Genomic DNA, 16873 nt, shown 5'->3' on the forward strand with positions numbered 1-16873 from the left:
TACGTTTCCTCCCCAGATAGGGACAAGGAACTAGGGAAATTAGACATTTTCAGATCACATGATAAAAAGGTTAAAAAAATAAAACTACTGAAATATTTTTGAAACAAGCAATCATCACCTTACCAAACAGCAAAGGCTTCTAACACCATTGGATTTGTTGAATGTAACCAAAACATGTTTATCTCTAAATGGAGCCTATGAGATGACTGAAACTCAAAAGTGGAATCAAAAGACTTTCAATGGACAACATCCTCATAAAATCAGCCGATTATATGCTAACAAAGAAGTGATGAAATGTCTAAGTCTTGCAGATTTATCTGTGGAAATGGAAGAGTTTATGGTGGAAATTCAGGACCAGGTTACTGCCTCCACAAAATTATAGAAAGGTTATCCTTTAGGATTTTGTACTTAGTGATATGTATTATTAGAAGAGAATGGTAACAACTATATTGCATATCAGGGCTGCAAAAATATACCACTAATTGATTACCTAGTGTGACTATAAAAGGACTTTTGCTATCTTTTGTGAACAAAAATCTCAAGCCTCTAGTCTCTCTGTACTACAATCCATTCTCAATTAAGGTATCAAAGTCATCTTCTTAAAGTGCAGATCTCACCATGTCACCCCTCCTCCTTCTGATTCAATAAACTCCAAAGGCTCTTATTGCTTCTATGATCAACTATAAAATTCTCAGTTTGTTCCTTAAAGTCCTCAATAATTCGGACATTTTTTTGTCTTTCCAGTCTTCTTATAGCTTACTCTTCTTCACTTACTTTAATATGAAGCAACACTGGTCTCCTTGTTAGTCCTTGAACTGGACACTCCATCTCCTGACACTGTAAATTTCCATTGGCTATTCCTGTGTCTGAAATTCTCTCTTTCCTCATTTCTTGCTTCTTACCTCATTCAAGTTCCAACTAGATTTCTATCTTCTACAGGATGTTTTTCCTTAATCTCCTTAATATTACTGCTTTTCTTTTGTGATTATCTTTTATCTCATATATATCTTATTTGTACATTGGTATTTGTTTTGGGGTGAAGGCTTTGCTGGTGGCTTGTGTTGGGGGAGGATTTCCTGGGATAAGGCCTTACTGTGACTCATTTGATTAGGGGGCTGCTGGTTTGTAGGAGGTGCTGAATCTCGTTGGTAGATTGCCCCAGAGTTGGAGCTTTGCTGCAAAACCCTTGCTGTGAGTTTAGCTGGTGCTGTGACCATCATTCTTTCCCATTCCAGTGAGACAGACCTTTACTGCCATGCTGGTAAGCTACTTCCTACTCTTAGTTCCAGTATTAGACCAAATTCTGAGACAGTTTTTCAATTGTTTGGAGGAGAATTTGGGAGGGCTTCAGAAGGTTCTTTCTCACTTTACCATCTTGGCACTAGAAGTCCAAGCAAATGTTTTAAAACAGATATTATTATACCATATTCTCATAATTTTCAAAATGCATAGAATGAAAAGCTTTCAAAATATAGATTCAGTTGAAGAAATAAAAAGCATGTGCGAATGGAGTTAAATATACAATATTCTCATCACTAATACTTCATTTGTACCAAAGATACTTTTAGTAAAGCTGAATCTGCAGATTCACTTATTACATCCCAATATTTTATTCAGCTAAAAAAACTAGTTATTCTATCCCTCTGTGCAATAGTTTTTTTTCTTTTAGATTAAGTATGAAAGATTAGTAGCAGTCTCAGGGAGGGGTTTCACAACTCACCTAAATCAATCTATTAATAAACAAATATGATCAAGTTTTAAGAAGGATATATATATATATATGTATATATATATATATGTATATATACATAATTGTCTATATTCTGGTATCCCTTTACTAAGTATGAATTCTTCTCTAATTTCATCAATAAGGAAGCAACATGAATGGTTAACCAAAGAAGCTACTCTTGCTCTAGTGAAAGAAATTCTACTTATTGTCCAAAAAATGGTGAACTAATGGTTCATCATGGGTGAAAGTGTTCTAGCTTAAGAGAAATTCTTATGAGAGGATCACTTAGTAAATCATGCTGGGAGGATGGGAAGTGTCACTGTCTGTACTCCCATTGATCATGTTATTGGAGATATTGATCAGTGTTTCTAAGAATCCAACTTGCAGAAGATATAGACAAATTGAGAATAAACATATAAAAGTACAGAAGGGTGCCCATTTGAGGGAAGGAGCAAATGGTATGATTCTTTGTACTAAAGAAAAAAAACTGGCTATAAACTCAAGAAGAGAACTTTAGTGACAAAAAGCTGCATAATTTTTTGTTATGCATACTTTTCCCTATAGATATCTCATTGCCATTATACTTGAATTTTGTATTCACAGCCCTTCTTTGAAAGAATATGCCCCAGGTTTTGGGATGATTTTTTTTTTTTAATACCAACTGTGCTTACTTTTCTAACTCACTTCCCTATTCCCCCATTCTTCCATTTTCTCCAATAATGTTAAATGATTCAACATCAGATATGGATATGGTTTTATCAATGGAAATTATACTACAGAAGATGCATTACCATCCACCTTGCCATTGAAACCCAACTACCAACCATTGGCCTTTCCATCTGCCTTATCTCCTCTTTTTATGAAATATGAATTTCTTGAAAGTCAGAAGAGTCTTGTTTTTCTCTCTATATTCCTAGAATTTAGCACAATGCTTTGCATGTAGTAAGCACTTAATAAAAACCTTTTAATTGAATCATTTATTAATGTTCATTCATTCATTCCTAAACATAATTTCATCATTCCCTTTATTTATTCAAAACAAGCTCAAACAACAGAAACTCCATTGTACACCAGAACTACCACCACTTCATTTTCTGTTGCATCCCCTGCAATTCTCTTATGAAATGGTCTAAAACAATCTAGTAATGCTTCTCTACTATTCATATGAAAACAATATTGGACCAAATTTTTACCTGAGTAGCTTTTGTGCTCTACAAATAACAGGATATATGATGGAGAAGATTTTTTTCCCAACTTTTGTTTCCCAATGACAACATGCTATAAATAGCATGGTTATAATCCACAGTTCTTTATATAAGTAAGGTATGTACTTTTACTTCCCGATCTCAGGAAATAAGTAATATATTACCAAGAATGTAGTCCAACTGGTTTGGGATGTATTTTTTTTTTTCCTTCAAAGGAACAGAAAACAAACCTGTTTGTTTTTTCTATTTGCTATTTAAAATATTTGTGACACATTTCAATTAAAAAGCTTGTCTCCCCATTCCCTTTATTGGGAATACATCCATGTCCCTCATGTATATATGTGTGTGTACATATATATTAGCAAAAATTGAGGGGAAAATAAGTACTTAATGTTGGCTATGTTACCAAAACATATCCCAAATTCTTTTTTATGGCTGAGGAAGCAGTTATATTGTCAGACTCCTGGTTTTCAGGCTGTGTAATATCTTGTGTCACTTTAAATTTGAATTTGAATCTTTCTTGTTTACCTTTACCTCAAAGACAAAATTGTTATCTTTTAATGAAAATTTTGTTTTTGCAACTTTTTTTTTCAATTTGCAAATAAATTTGTGAGTCAGAATGAATAAAGGGAAAAGCAGTTTTTAGATTTTAGAGATTGCTACTTTCTTTGGAGATACTCATAAATCAACTGTCATCCTCACAATTACTGAATTTGTATTGCTGTAAATAATATATGTTTCAACAATGCAATCATTTAAAAATGCAAAAGTTGTCCATTTTACATTTACTTTTTAAAAAGTAATTTTTTCAATAAATATCTTTCATTTTCATTAAAAATTACTATTAATATTGCTAGAGAATGCCAATAACAATTCTATCTAATCAAGGCAGGGCACTATTTTGTTTTGTTTTGGTTTTGGTTTTTTTCCATTCCTCTTCAGTGGGTGTGGTTCAATGACTGATTTTTAATTTGGAGCAACTGCACTGTACAGAATAAATTATTCTGAGATAAATGCAGCATTACTGTATAATTATACTTTGGTATTTTTTTCCTTAAATTCTGCCTCCCCCCACTACTTTTCCTTCAAATGAACAAATTTTAAGAAAAGAAAAAAAAAGGCTACCCTCCAATACATAGCTCTATATCAAGTAATAACAAATCCCCACTTGTCATGTCTGAAAATATATATGTCTTTCAGCATTTAAATTTATTGCTCTCTAAGAGAAGAGGTATGACATATTTTATCTTTATTCTCTGGGATTCATGGGCCATCATTATGTTGATCAGGGTTCTGAGTCTTTCAAGTTGTTTTTCCTCTATCATTGTATGCATTGACATCTTAGTTCTGTCCACTTTTTTTTTCTGTATCATTTCATAAAGGTCTTCTGAATTTTCTCTGAAACTGTCCACTTAATAATTTCTTGTTATATGATAATATTCCACCACATTGATATAACACAATTTGTTTAGCATTTCCTGCTATTTCTCTTATGTTCTATTAATTTCTTTTTAAAATCTAGGTGGGCAGCTAGGTGGTACAATGGATAGAGCACCAGCCCTAAAGTCAGGAGGACCTGAGTTCAAATCTGTACTCAGACACTTAACACTTCACATTTCCTAGCTGTGTGACCGTGGACAAGTCACTTAACCCCAATCACTTCAGCAAAAATAAATAAATAAATAAAAATAAAATAAAATCTAAGAGGTTGCCATATTTACACATATATTATATAAATCTATACATACACCTACTTGTATATGTAGCCACATATACTGAGACACATACACACATATGCATTTATCCATATGTAAATATGCATCTAAAACAATATTAATATAGCTGACATTTATATATAGATTTCCCTCTTGACTGAATCTTCTTTTTTTCCTCAATCTCAATTCTTCTTTGGCTGAAACACCTGGAGGTGTTTGCACTTTAAACTGGTTAAACTCACCTGGGGTCTTTCTTTGATCTCAGGTCATTCTAGGAGGACTCCTGTTCTGGCCCAAGTCTTACCTCCCCCCTCTCCCACTGGTCTATTTTGCCCTGAGGTGCAAATTGTTCTGTTTGTGAGAGAGCTTCAAATTTTCTGACCTACTCTGTTATCTTCCCAGAATTCTCCCCCTTCTATGCCTTTCTTGAGGCTGTTCACCTTTTTATATATTATCATTTCATTTTTAGAAACAAAGTTTTCTGAGTCAGAATCACAATTGGGAAGGCAATGGAACATGGCTGGTCGGGACTGATCCCAAAATGGAAGACTCGAGGAATTCATCAGATAAGGGGAAAGACATGGAAGAGTGAAGTTTCATGGTGAGAAAGTAGTTGAGTCGTGATCATAAAGCCTAGAGGGTAAAAAGCACAATTGAAAGGGGAATTATAGCCATATCACACTATTTCCACATCAGAAAGTCAATATGTACCCTGCTTCTAACACATGCTGTCTGTGTGACACTGGGCAAATTACCTAATTTCTCAGAACTCCAGATAACTCTCTAAAACTACAGATTGTAGAGACTTAATTTCTCAAATCATAGTATTGAGAAATTGTACACTGTAATAGCAATATTGTTTGATGAAGAATTGTGAATGACTTAGTAATAGTCTCAGCAATATGGTGATTCAAGACAATCACAAAGGAAACATGATAAAAAAAAAAATGCTATCTGCCTCCAGAGAAGGAAATTATATTGTTTAAATACAGACTGAAGCATAATATTTCTTTGTTTTTTTTCCCTTCCTCTCTCTCTTTCTTTCTCTTACTTCCTCCCTTCTTTTTCTTCCTTTCCTTCCTCCCTTCTTTTTCTTCCTCCCTTCTTTTTCTTCCTTCCTTCCTTCCTTTCCTTCCTTCCTTCCTTTCCTTCCTTCCTTCCTTTCCTTCCTTCCTTCCTTCCTTTCCTTCCTTCCTTCCTTCCTTTCCTTCCTTCCTTCCTTCCTTTCCTTCCTTCCTTCCTTCCTTTCCTTCCTTCCTTCCTTCCTTCCTTTCCTTCCTTCCCTCCTTCCTTCCTTCCTTCCTTCCTTCCTTCCTTCCTTCCTTCCTTCCTTCCTTCCTTCCTTCCTTCCTTCCTTCCTTCCTTCCTTCCTTCCTTCCTTCCTTCCTTCCCTCCCTCCTTCCCTCCCTCCTTCCCTCCCTCCTTCCCTCCCTCCTTTCTTTCTTTCTTTCTTTCTTTCTTTCTTTCTTTCTTTCTTTCTTTCTTTCTTTCTTTCTTTCTTTCTTTCTTTCTTTCTTTCTTTCTTTCTTTCTTTCTTTCTTTCTTTCTTTCTTTCTTTCTTTCTTTCTTTCTTTCTTTCTTTCTTTCTTTCTTTCTTTCTTTCTTTCTTTCTTTCTCTTTCCTCACATTTTTCCTTCTTTCTTACATTTTCTTGTACAAAATTACTGACAGGGAAATGTTTTACAGCATTGCATGTTTAATGTACATCAAATTGCTTATTTGGGAGGGAGATGAAAGGGAAGAAGGGAGGGATACGATTTAAAACAACAACAACAACAAAACTCCCTAGAAGTTTAAAATTGTCTTTACATGTAATTAGAGGACAATAAAATATTATTTTAAAAAAGAAAGTTACTGCAGTAGTCCAGGCAATTATATTGAAAAATTACATGATTTTCCATTGGGAGGGTGACATCAAACTTGAGGAGGAATGAGTGTGTTGGAGAAGACAGGAAGTTATGGGATCAAGGATACCTACAGAGAAGCTGATCATTCATATAAAAAGGTGATGTCATCATCAGACAAACATTGGAATGAAGGAAGGGATATAGTGGAGAATTTTGTCAAAGGAATTTATGTAAGTTGTTAGGAAGAAGTATCAAGAGATACCCTTAAATGAGACAGTAGCATCTGTGGCTGCAACAGAAAAAAGAAAAAAGAAAAAAAAAAAAAAAGAAAAGATTTGGAATAGATGCTACAGTAAGTGAAATAAACAATTAGAGAGAAACAGTAAAGTTATTCTGCTAGCATGAATTTATACTAACCCCAATCAGCAATGCATTGTGATTTCTCTAATTCACATTTAGCAGATAGAAATTGAAATTAATTATAAATTTCTAATCTTTCATATGCTCTCTTTGGCTGAAAAAGACTTTCCAACCTAGAATAGGACTTTGTTTTGTGACAAAATAATACATTCCAATATTGTATGTTATAATTTAGTTTCAGAAGGGAATCTAGATTTGGAATCATAAATTTAGGGCTGTAAAGAACTTGAGCAGCCATTTAGTCCAAGCCTTTCATTTTAGAAATGAGGAAACTGAAGCCCAGATATGTTGAGTATTTGTGCAAAGTCATACAGATGGAAAGTGGCAGAATCAGGATTAAAACCCAGTTTTACAGATTTAAATATTTTTATTCCAGACTGCTTCATTCCAATTAGATAAGATTTATGGCAGTCTCATCATCCTCAATTTCTTATCCCATAGTAGATTTGGATTGTTTGGTCTAAAATTCATAACCTTCTCACAGTGAGTCCTACATTAACATAATGTTGGGTACAAAAGTAGATAATTAATGCTTTTGAATATAATAAATATTATTTTTATAGAAATTTTATGATTGCATGTCTCAATATCACAATTTTAGTTTTCAAATCATTGTGAAATATTCTTATACAATGGAAATAATACTAGAGATGGAGCTAGAGGTCTTAGATTTGAGACCCAGTTCCAATGCTCCCTCTCTGTGAGTTTGAGAGAAATGATTATTTTTTTTTATACATCAATTGTTTAATTACATGTAATTGTGGAATTTGTTTGAAGAATGAGATTGCCCAAGTCCCCAGACACTTCTTTTGATCTCAGTAGGAGAACCCATACAACTAGAGAACTTTACAAAATATATTTCAAGTTGAAATGTGGCTCATTGTGTTCCACTTAGTTAGTTTGGAGATGGACTTTCTTTTGTCTAGATTGTCCTAGGTGGGATAGTGCGGATAAGATGTCTCTTTTTCAAGGCTATGATCAGAGTTATGTCTCTCAGCCCCTCAATAGAATAGGCTCTTTTCTTATTATAATATTCATTATTCTCATTAATTATTAACCAATAAGAGTTGATTGCCACTCTCAGAAACATTCACTCTTCCAAGCATATATAAGCACTGAGTAGTTTTCATGAGAGGTCTTTGGCATTTAGAGTATCATTGACTCTTTATTAATTATTATTATTATTTATTAATTATTATTATATATTAATTATCTGTTAGCATGATTTAAAAAAATTGCCCAGAGATCATGTTTCTAGAACTTTTTACAACATCTTTTTGTTTCTTCATCTATACATTGGAAAGAAGGGAGAGGGTTGGAATAGATGACCTTTTAAATAAATGTTTTCCAGATGTAAATCTATGATTCTTTTTCTTTCATATTACTGTCATTTTCCTATATGATTCTAGCATGCTCCATTCCCCAACTTTCTCTTTTAAAAAGAAGCATAGTTAACCAAAATAATTTCACACAATGGCCTTGTCCAAAAGCGGTCCTCACTTGCAATATGTAATATGACACTTCTCCATTTGTGTGTATGCATATTTGTTGCTGTTGAATTGTTTTTCACTCATGCCCATTCTTTGTGATTCCATTTGTAGTTTTCTTGGCAGAGAGACTGGAATTATTTGCCATTTCCTTCTCTAGCTCATTGTACAGAAGAGGAAACTGAGGCAAGCAGCGTTAAATGATTTTCCCAGAGTCACAAAACTATTAAGTGTCTGAGACCAAATATGAACATAGAAAGATGAGTCTTCCTGAATAGAATCAGGAATTTTGTATATTTTTTAAACCGCAGAAGTAATGGAAATTATACATATACACATATATGCATATATATATATATATGTACACATACACATTCATGTGTGCATACATATGCAAATATATAGTCCTTACAGAAAGACAGATGTTTGACCCCATAGATGTAAGAAATTCAATCATTATGAAGGAGAAGACTTGTCAGAGAAAGAATACTCTAATGTTGAAGTTCAGATGGTACAATGATATACTTTTAAATTAGGTTTAGTAAATAGTGGCAGATTTGGAAAATGTAAAAAGGGATATTTCTAATCAGAACCAGATACAGTAGAAAAGTTCTTATGAATTTCACTTACTGATCACAGGTTTTGGTGAGACTCAGAGAGAAGAAATTTCATTATCAGGACCAGAAACGGTGAGAGAATCTGAATTAACTATTTAAGGCACCTATAGAACAATGACTCAGAAATTGCTGTAGCTGATCAATGCTTTTATACAACCAGATACTGAAAACATTATCTGTCTGATCTAGAGTTAACATAAGTCAGAATGGTTAAAAAGTAAAAACCTTGTCTGTCTTTGCCTATGTGTCTATAGGCTTTAGAACCACTTAACACAAATGATTCTATATTCAAGTCTTATCATTAAAACAATCACATCAAGCAATTTCAAATTTACAAATATAGTTATTTCAACATTCTTGTGAAGTCAAGTGAGATCATTGAATCAATATGAGTTCTAATTTGTTTTACTGTTGGTCTCCTTTACATTCTTTTGATTCATTGTGTAGATTATTTTGTTGCTTGTGCTTATTTTATATTATTTCATATAAATCTCCCCAAATATCTCTGAATTCTTCATATTCACTTTTTTTAGGGTATGATTGTGTTCCATTATATCAGGTGTCATATTTTATTCAACAATCCTAGGATTTCTTATTTTTTAAAATTTTTAAATTAATTTTTATAATTATAACATTTTCTTTGATAGTACATATTCATAGGTAATTTTTTTACAACATTATCCGTTGTACTCCCTTCTGTTCCAAATTTTTCCCCTTCCCCCCTCCCCTAGATGGCAGGCATTCCCATACATATTAAATATTTTATAGTATATCCTAAGTACAATATATATGTGCAGAACCGACTTTTATTGTTGTTGTTCTTGCAAGGGAAGAATTGTATTCGGAAGGTAAAAATAATCTGGGAAGAAAAACAAAACAAAACAAAATAAAACAGTGCTCACAGTTTATACTCATTTCCCAGTGTTCCTTTTCTAGAGGTAGCTGATTCTGTCCATCATTGATCAATTGGAATTGGATTAGCTCTTCTCTATGTTGAAGATATCCATTTCCATATGATTTCTGATTTACATCATGAATAAATCATTCCTATGGCAGGATTGAGTTCTCCTTGAGAAGGATGATAGGTAAGAGAATTCTAAGAGGCAGAAACTCTGCTCAGAACTCAATGCCCATCATCCAAGTGTGTAAAAAAATCAGTTAGATAATTAAAGCATGGAAAGAACTGGGGACCAGTTGAGCTGCATCTGGCTTTAAGAAAAGGAGACTGGTATCTAGCTGAGATCAGTTCCTTAGTAAATTGCTTGGAGCAGGATATGGTAAAAAGTTAATTCCTCAATGTAGGAAGAGAAGTCAATTTTGAAATACAATGCTGGGGATAAACTCATCCTAAAAGGGAAAGAAGTCAAAGTGAGCAACATGCAAATGTGGGTGGTGGGGAAGGGGAGGCTAAAATCACAAATTTCTTTCTTTGGATTATATTCATTAAAATAAATGACAGAGGCTACAATTTCATCTTTGAGTTATTCCTTTAAAAATGCTTCTATCTTTCTTTATGTGATAATATGTCACTTATCCAGAGATTAGATTTCAGAAACATCTGTCAATCAAAGCAGAAAAATGAAAAAGTTCTCTAAGTAATGAAAACAGCTGTCATGAAACCCTTGCTCTAAATCCTATATTCTATTGATGAGAAAAAAAATTCTTATTCCCTCACGCAGAGTCTACAGATGCCTATTTGATATATAATTCCAACAAACTTAGACACAAGGCCTCCTTGACCACAGAAGATTAAAAGTAGCAAAACTGTGACAAGAGTTATTATGCTGCTAGATAGAGAAAAGTGAAAATCAAAAGCTCAAATACTATGAAGTGATGATCACCTGGAGTTATTTGTGTTGAGTCAAATCTGATAGCTCAACACACCTCCCTGACCCCTAGAAGCATTACTATATCTTATGACAATGCATGTTCATATTAATTACTTTGGAAAGGGAGCATGACTAGGGGGTTGGCCTGTAAGACAAGAAGGCTAAGGTTCAAATCCTACCTCAGACATATACTGGTTGTGCAATCTTGGACAAGTCACTTAATTTCTTATTCCTCTTGGCAATTATCTAAGGCTAAATGAGGAAGAAAAGGTGCTGACTTATTTTGGGAGAAGGGATTTCCTCATCTGTGATGTTCTGTTCTCTAAATTGTGATAGTTCTCTGTGAGCAGGTTCTTGGGGAGCTTCTGGAGGCAGCCTTAGTTTCAGTTCAGTTTCAATAATCACCTCAAATGCAGCCAGGAGTTAACATCCAGACCCTTTACTCTCTTCCAAAATCTTATCTCTTTCACTTGGGGCTCGGCTAGTTTTCTGGAGGCCTTCCTCTTTCCTTGGTTCCTGAGAGCTCTTGCTGCTAGTCCTTTGTCTCTTCCAGCTTCTGCCTCTTGTCCTCCCAATGTCTCCAGCCAGCACAAAGGTGGAAGTGGGAATGAATCTGGACTCTGAATCTCCCAAAGTTCTCCTGAAGTCCTCCCGAAGTTCTCCTGAAGTCCTCTTTGGCCCTGAGAGCTTCCTGCTTATATGTTGCCCACTGAGTACACACCAATCATTTCATCATTAGGAAACCATTATTTGTTGTAGGATTAAATCTATGCTAAATTAGATTTAACCATTGTCTCCTCAATTCCACTCAGTATCTTGTTTCAAGTTCTGGCCCATAACATCTCCTTGTGGGATCAGATCAATCATCTGAACCATGCTAAATTAGATAATTATATCCATTCCAGTGACTTAGCACCTTGAAAGAATCCTAACACTCATCCAGTCTCTTCTCAATAAAATCACAGTTCTAGTATCAACCCTTATATCTATCCTTACTTATTATTATTGTTTAATAATTTCAGTCATATCTAGGAGTTTTCTTAGCAGATACTGAAGTAGTTTGCCATTTCCTTCTCCAATTCATTTTATAGATTCGAGGCCTACTTTGTGCCAAGTATCCAAGTATGTGGATAGTAACTAGAGCTATAAATAGTAAAGCAACATTATTTCTGCTTATAGAGAGTTTACTAGGCAAGGAGACAGGACATTTATAGAGGAATGCATGCAATAAAAAGAGTTAATATTTTGGGAAACAACAGATAAGATGAATAGAATGATAAGAGTACTTAAAGGGCAATGGACACATTCTTTTCAGAAGTAACGGTAATGCTGATTTTATTACAGGTTACAAAGTAAAAGAAAAAAAAAAAACAGCATGATGAGGATGTATGTGAGGGGGCTGATAGGAAAAAAAAATGATCTGATCAATTGGAGGCTGAATGGTCCCAGAGAGTAGGAAATTGAGTGAGTTAGTTCAGTGGCTTCCCCTGCATGGTTTCTGGAGATTGTCTATAGGAAAAAAATAGAGATATAACTGCTTTTTTTCCTATCTCAGGTTCAATGTGGGGAAAGGAGTTTGTCTATGAACCCCAGGTTAAGAACACTGGTGTAGAAGACAAATCAGCAGTAGCTATCAAGTCAGAAAATAGCAGGATGAAGAGATGGCTTCATGGTCCAAGGCAATCCCAAGTTGAGAGTGTCATACATCATAAACAAGGAATTTTAAAGCAGAAGTGGGCAACATGCCATCAAAAGTGAATATTTGTACAAAGTAGCTGGGCTGGTCATGGAATAAAAACAAAGAATCACAGATGGACAGAGTCAATTGATAACTCTCACATCAGGAGAACCAGAAGAAGGTCACTAGCATGTCTAGATACTTTGTCCTGAATTTCTAGAACAAGGGCAAAATTAACACAGGATGGGAAGACACAGATGGAGAACTCTATTTTTGGAGGGAATGCCCTCATACATGTGATCCTAGCTCCATTTGAATCATGGAGTTTAAAGAAACATTAAATTATGTTAGTATGCTCTCTTTAAGATAATGGAAATGTTATACAACATATTTTAGAAAAGTTTATTTTAGAAATTTGGCACTCAAGGATAAGTTTTATCTGAATAACTTACTAGTGAAAAAAAAGAAACACTCCAGTAAATTTCCTTTCTAGCTATCTAATAAAATGCATTTCTATTTTTCTAGCTCTTCATTTTAATTACATGTTCTTTATAATAAGTTTTTTCTTAAAATATTTCTGGATATGAACAAATGAGATTTTTTCCTAGTATTCTAGTAATATTCAATTGCCCCCCATTACAGGTGAGAACAATTTTAACATTCTTTTTTAAAAAGTTTTGAGTTCCAAATTCTATCCCTCCTTCTGTTTCTTCTTGCCTTCCTTAGATGGTAAGCAATCTGATATAAGTTATACATCTACATCAAGAGAAAGAACTATTAAATAAAGTCTGTATAAAATAATTTCATATACACACACTCATATATATATATGTGTGTGTATGTGCATATATGTATGTAAATATATATACACATATATGTTTATATGTATACATCCTATTTGTGTCTAATGGTAGCCATCTATAGGGTGGGGATGATAGAAAAAAAAAGAAATTTACATGATAATTTATGAGGGAATAGAAAATTTTACATGGCAAATTTGATGTTTCATGAATAATCATCTTTTTAAAAAATTTATATTGTATAATAGAAATGTTTGCTTTGTTCCATAAATTGAAAATAAAATTTTAAAAAGGTCATACATAAGCAATCATATAAAACAAAATAAAATTATTTTCTATTACCTTATGTTAACATCTAACAAGAATTTATTTTTGTGTCAAATTACAAAGCTAATTTATATAATTATAAAATAATTTACATAATTATATAATTGAGTGATATAACCAAGATAAATAATTATAGCTAATTATATAACTGATGATAATATGTGATAGAACTAATAACGTTAATTGACATTTATATAACAATACACACTTATGAAGTATTTAGATTCATTATCTCACTGTATCTTTACAAAAATTCTGGGAGTTATGTAGTATAAGTATTATTACACCTATTTTATAGATGAGGAAATTTATACTCAGGAAGACTAAGCAATGTGCCCATAATAAACAGAGGTATTAAAGTAAGGGCCAAAGCTGGGACTGGAATTCACATCCAAAATCAAATCCAGTATCAAATCAAAATGATAATTATAATGATAATAATAGTTGATATTTATGTAGTGTTTAGAGAAGCTAGGTAGTATAGTAGATACAGTTCTGGGCTTGAAGTCAGGAAGACTTATCTTTCTGAATTCAAATCTGGTCTAATACACTGACTATGGACATGTCACTTAATCCTGTTTCCTTCAGTTTTCTCCTGTAAAATGAGCTGGAGAAAAAAATGACAAACCATTCACATATTTTTGCCAAGAGAACCATGGGGTCATGAAGAGTCAGATGTGACTGAAAACTAATGTGTGTGTGTGTGTGTGTGTGTGTGTGTGTGTGTGTGTTTGTGTTTAATTTATATCTATATGTATGCACACTCTCTCTCTCTCTTCCCCCCTCCCTTTCACTCTCTCTCTCTCTCTCACACATAAACAAAATCATAACAATTCTAGGATGCATCTATTATTATTATTATGCCCATTTTATAGTTATATAAACTAAAATTGAGAGAGGTTGTCATTTAAGAGAATACTGACCTTTGGAAATCCCATAATGTACTGTGGACTCATTTTGAGCTTAAAATCCACCTAAGATACCTAGAATTTTTTTCCAGACAAACACCTTCTAATAACTATATGTTCTACATCTCCTATTAGAATAGTTGGGGTTTTTGAATCCAAGCATAAGACTTAGCATTTGTCTCTGTTACCATTATTATTTTGGATCTCAACTGTCTAGTCCATTCTGCTAGCTACCCCATCAGCTTTGTGTTATCTTCACTTTGCTGACAATTCATAATGACATCCTTTTTCTCACCCTCAAATTACTTCTCAACTTTGAATATAGGTATAACAAATATATTTCACTTTGCTAGGTGCATCTGTATTTTCTAATTTCAATCTGCTAACAAAATTGTGCTCATCTTCTCAATTATTCTGTATGCCTTTTTTTTTAATGGCATTTCATGATTGTTGGTGCCATCTGTCCATATAAAACACAGAGCTTCATAGCAGGAGAATCTGGCTGAAGATTCAAAAATCAAAACAAATGACATCTGCTACATGTCTCTCATTTAGTTTCATTCTCTCTTTAATCATACCAGGTTCTTTTGTGTTTTTATTACAGGCAGAAATGTTTATTGCTCATGGCTTTGTGTTTCCTGAATTGTTATATAGTCTTCTTTCATTTCTTTTTATCATCTTATTAATAATCAAGTGATTAAAGCTAGAATAAGGACTATGAGTGAGTAGCTCCCTGCTAGCTTTAAGCATTTGTCCATTTATTGAGGGCACTCTATATATAAGCTCAAGAAATGATGCCAAAGAACTGGTGCTTAGCACAGTCTGGCTCACGGTAGATACTTAAGAAATACTTACTGAGTGAGTAAATCAGGAGAAATCTGTCTGTCTGTCTCTCTGTCTCTGTCTTTCTCTCCACAATGACTACTAAGTAAAATGAAAATGACAATGATGACAAAATTTCCCAAACCCAATAATAACACATAAAAGTATCGATTGCTATTAATTGTAATGAAAAATCCTGGTCCTCAAAGCAAGTGATGAAACACAAACTTTCATGATTTTAATAGAAAGATGGGAGATTATGTGTTAAATATTTAATACTATACTGTCAGATGTAAGTGTTTGGTTACTTTTACTGATTTTCCTTCTTTATAATAGAAGTTTTGGTGAGTGACATGATGAGAGTTTAAAGGGAAATTATCATAGAGCAAAAAAAATATAAACGCATCAGTGAAATACTTTTGTGCAATATAAATGCTGTATAAGAGCACTTTTTACATACAATTTTTAAAATAGTTTGAATTTGTTCTCTTCTTGTGTATAAATCTTGTTCACTCTAAGTAAAATGAAAGTTTAATGAAGGCAGAAATCATGTTTTGAAAAGAAGTACAGAGCTTAATTTCTAGTATGCATTCACTAAATATTTTTTTTTTGTTGTTTCTCTCCCCTCTCCTCCCATGATGGTCTCTGAGATTTCTTCTATCCTTTTCCATATAATTTTAAGAATCATTTATATTGGACCTGTTGACTTTATAGTGTGTTTTTTTCCCACTAAAGACAGAAAATCAGAGAATAACAAGAAAAGCGCGTTAATTATTTTGGATGTATTAATTAAGTTATCATTCATTGATTGACAGAATATAATCTATAGTCAACATGGTAGAGAGGAGGAATGGAGAAAAGATATATTAAAGTAAAAAAAAATTCTCTCTAATTTGATTTTCAGTTGTCAGTTGGTTTCTGTTGAAAAAAAGTTATGGAGTAATAAAAACTTTTACTAACAAATCATCAGATAATAAAATTCTTTCAAGCAAAGTTAGCCTGGGAGAGACAGAGAGAAACTCCAAGCTTCCTTGTTCTGAGTCCTAAATTAGGTGTATGATTAAGACCTCAGGATGGGTGAGTAGGAAGTAGGAATAGTGTTGCCTAGTCTCATCTTCTTCAGACCATCATAATATGGAGGACAATAACCCTGAAACTTCTCTCAATCCCCCAGGTTCTGGGGTCTCCCACAATAAAAAATCTATATGTCGCTTTGACCTCACACTAGAACAGATGTCTACCGTACTAAGTCCCCTTCTCTCATTGGTGTGTTCTTTTCCAGGCCTTTATTTCAGGGAAGGTCCCAGGCCTGTCCACCTTCATTCCCCTCTTAACTATGCTTCTGGTTTTCTAAACTTCAATGTCATATCTATATGTAGGTACTTTCAGTTTTCTCTTCCATTCCCAATGTATTCTCCTCTTTCGTGTGTGTGTTTTTTCTCCCATTAACATGGGAAATCCTTGAAAGGAGGGATTGTCTTTTTCTTTC

This window comes from Sminthopsis crassicaudata, chromosome 1, assembly GCF_048593235.1.
Source record: "Sminthopsis crassicaudata isolate SCR6 chromosome 1, ASM4859323v1, whole genome shotgun sequence".
NCBI lineage: Eukaryota > Metazoa > Chordata > Mammalia > Dasyuromorphia > Dasyuridae > Sminthopsis > Sminthopsis crassicaudata.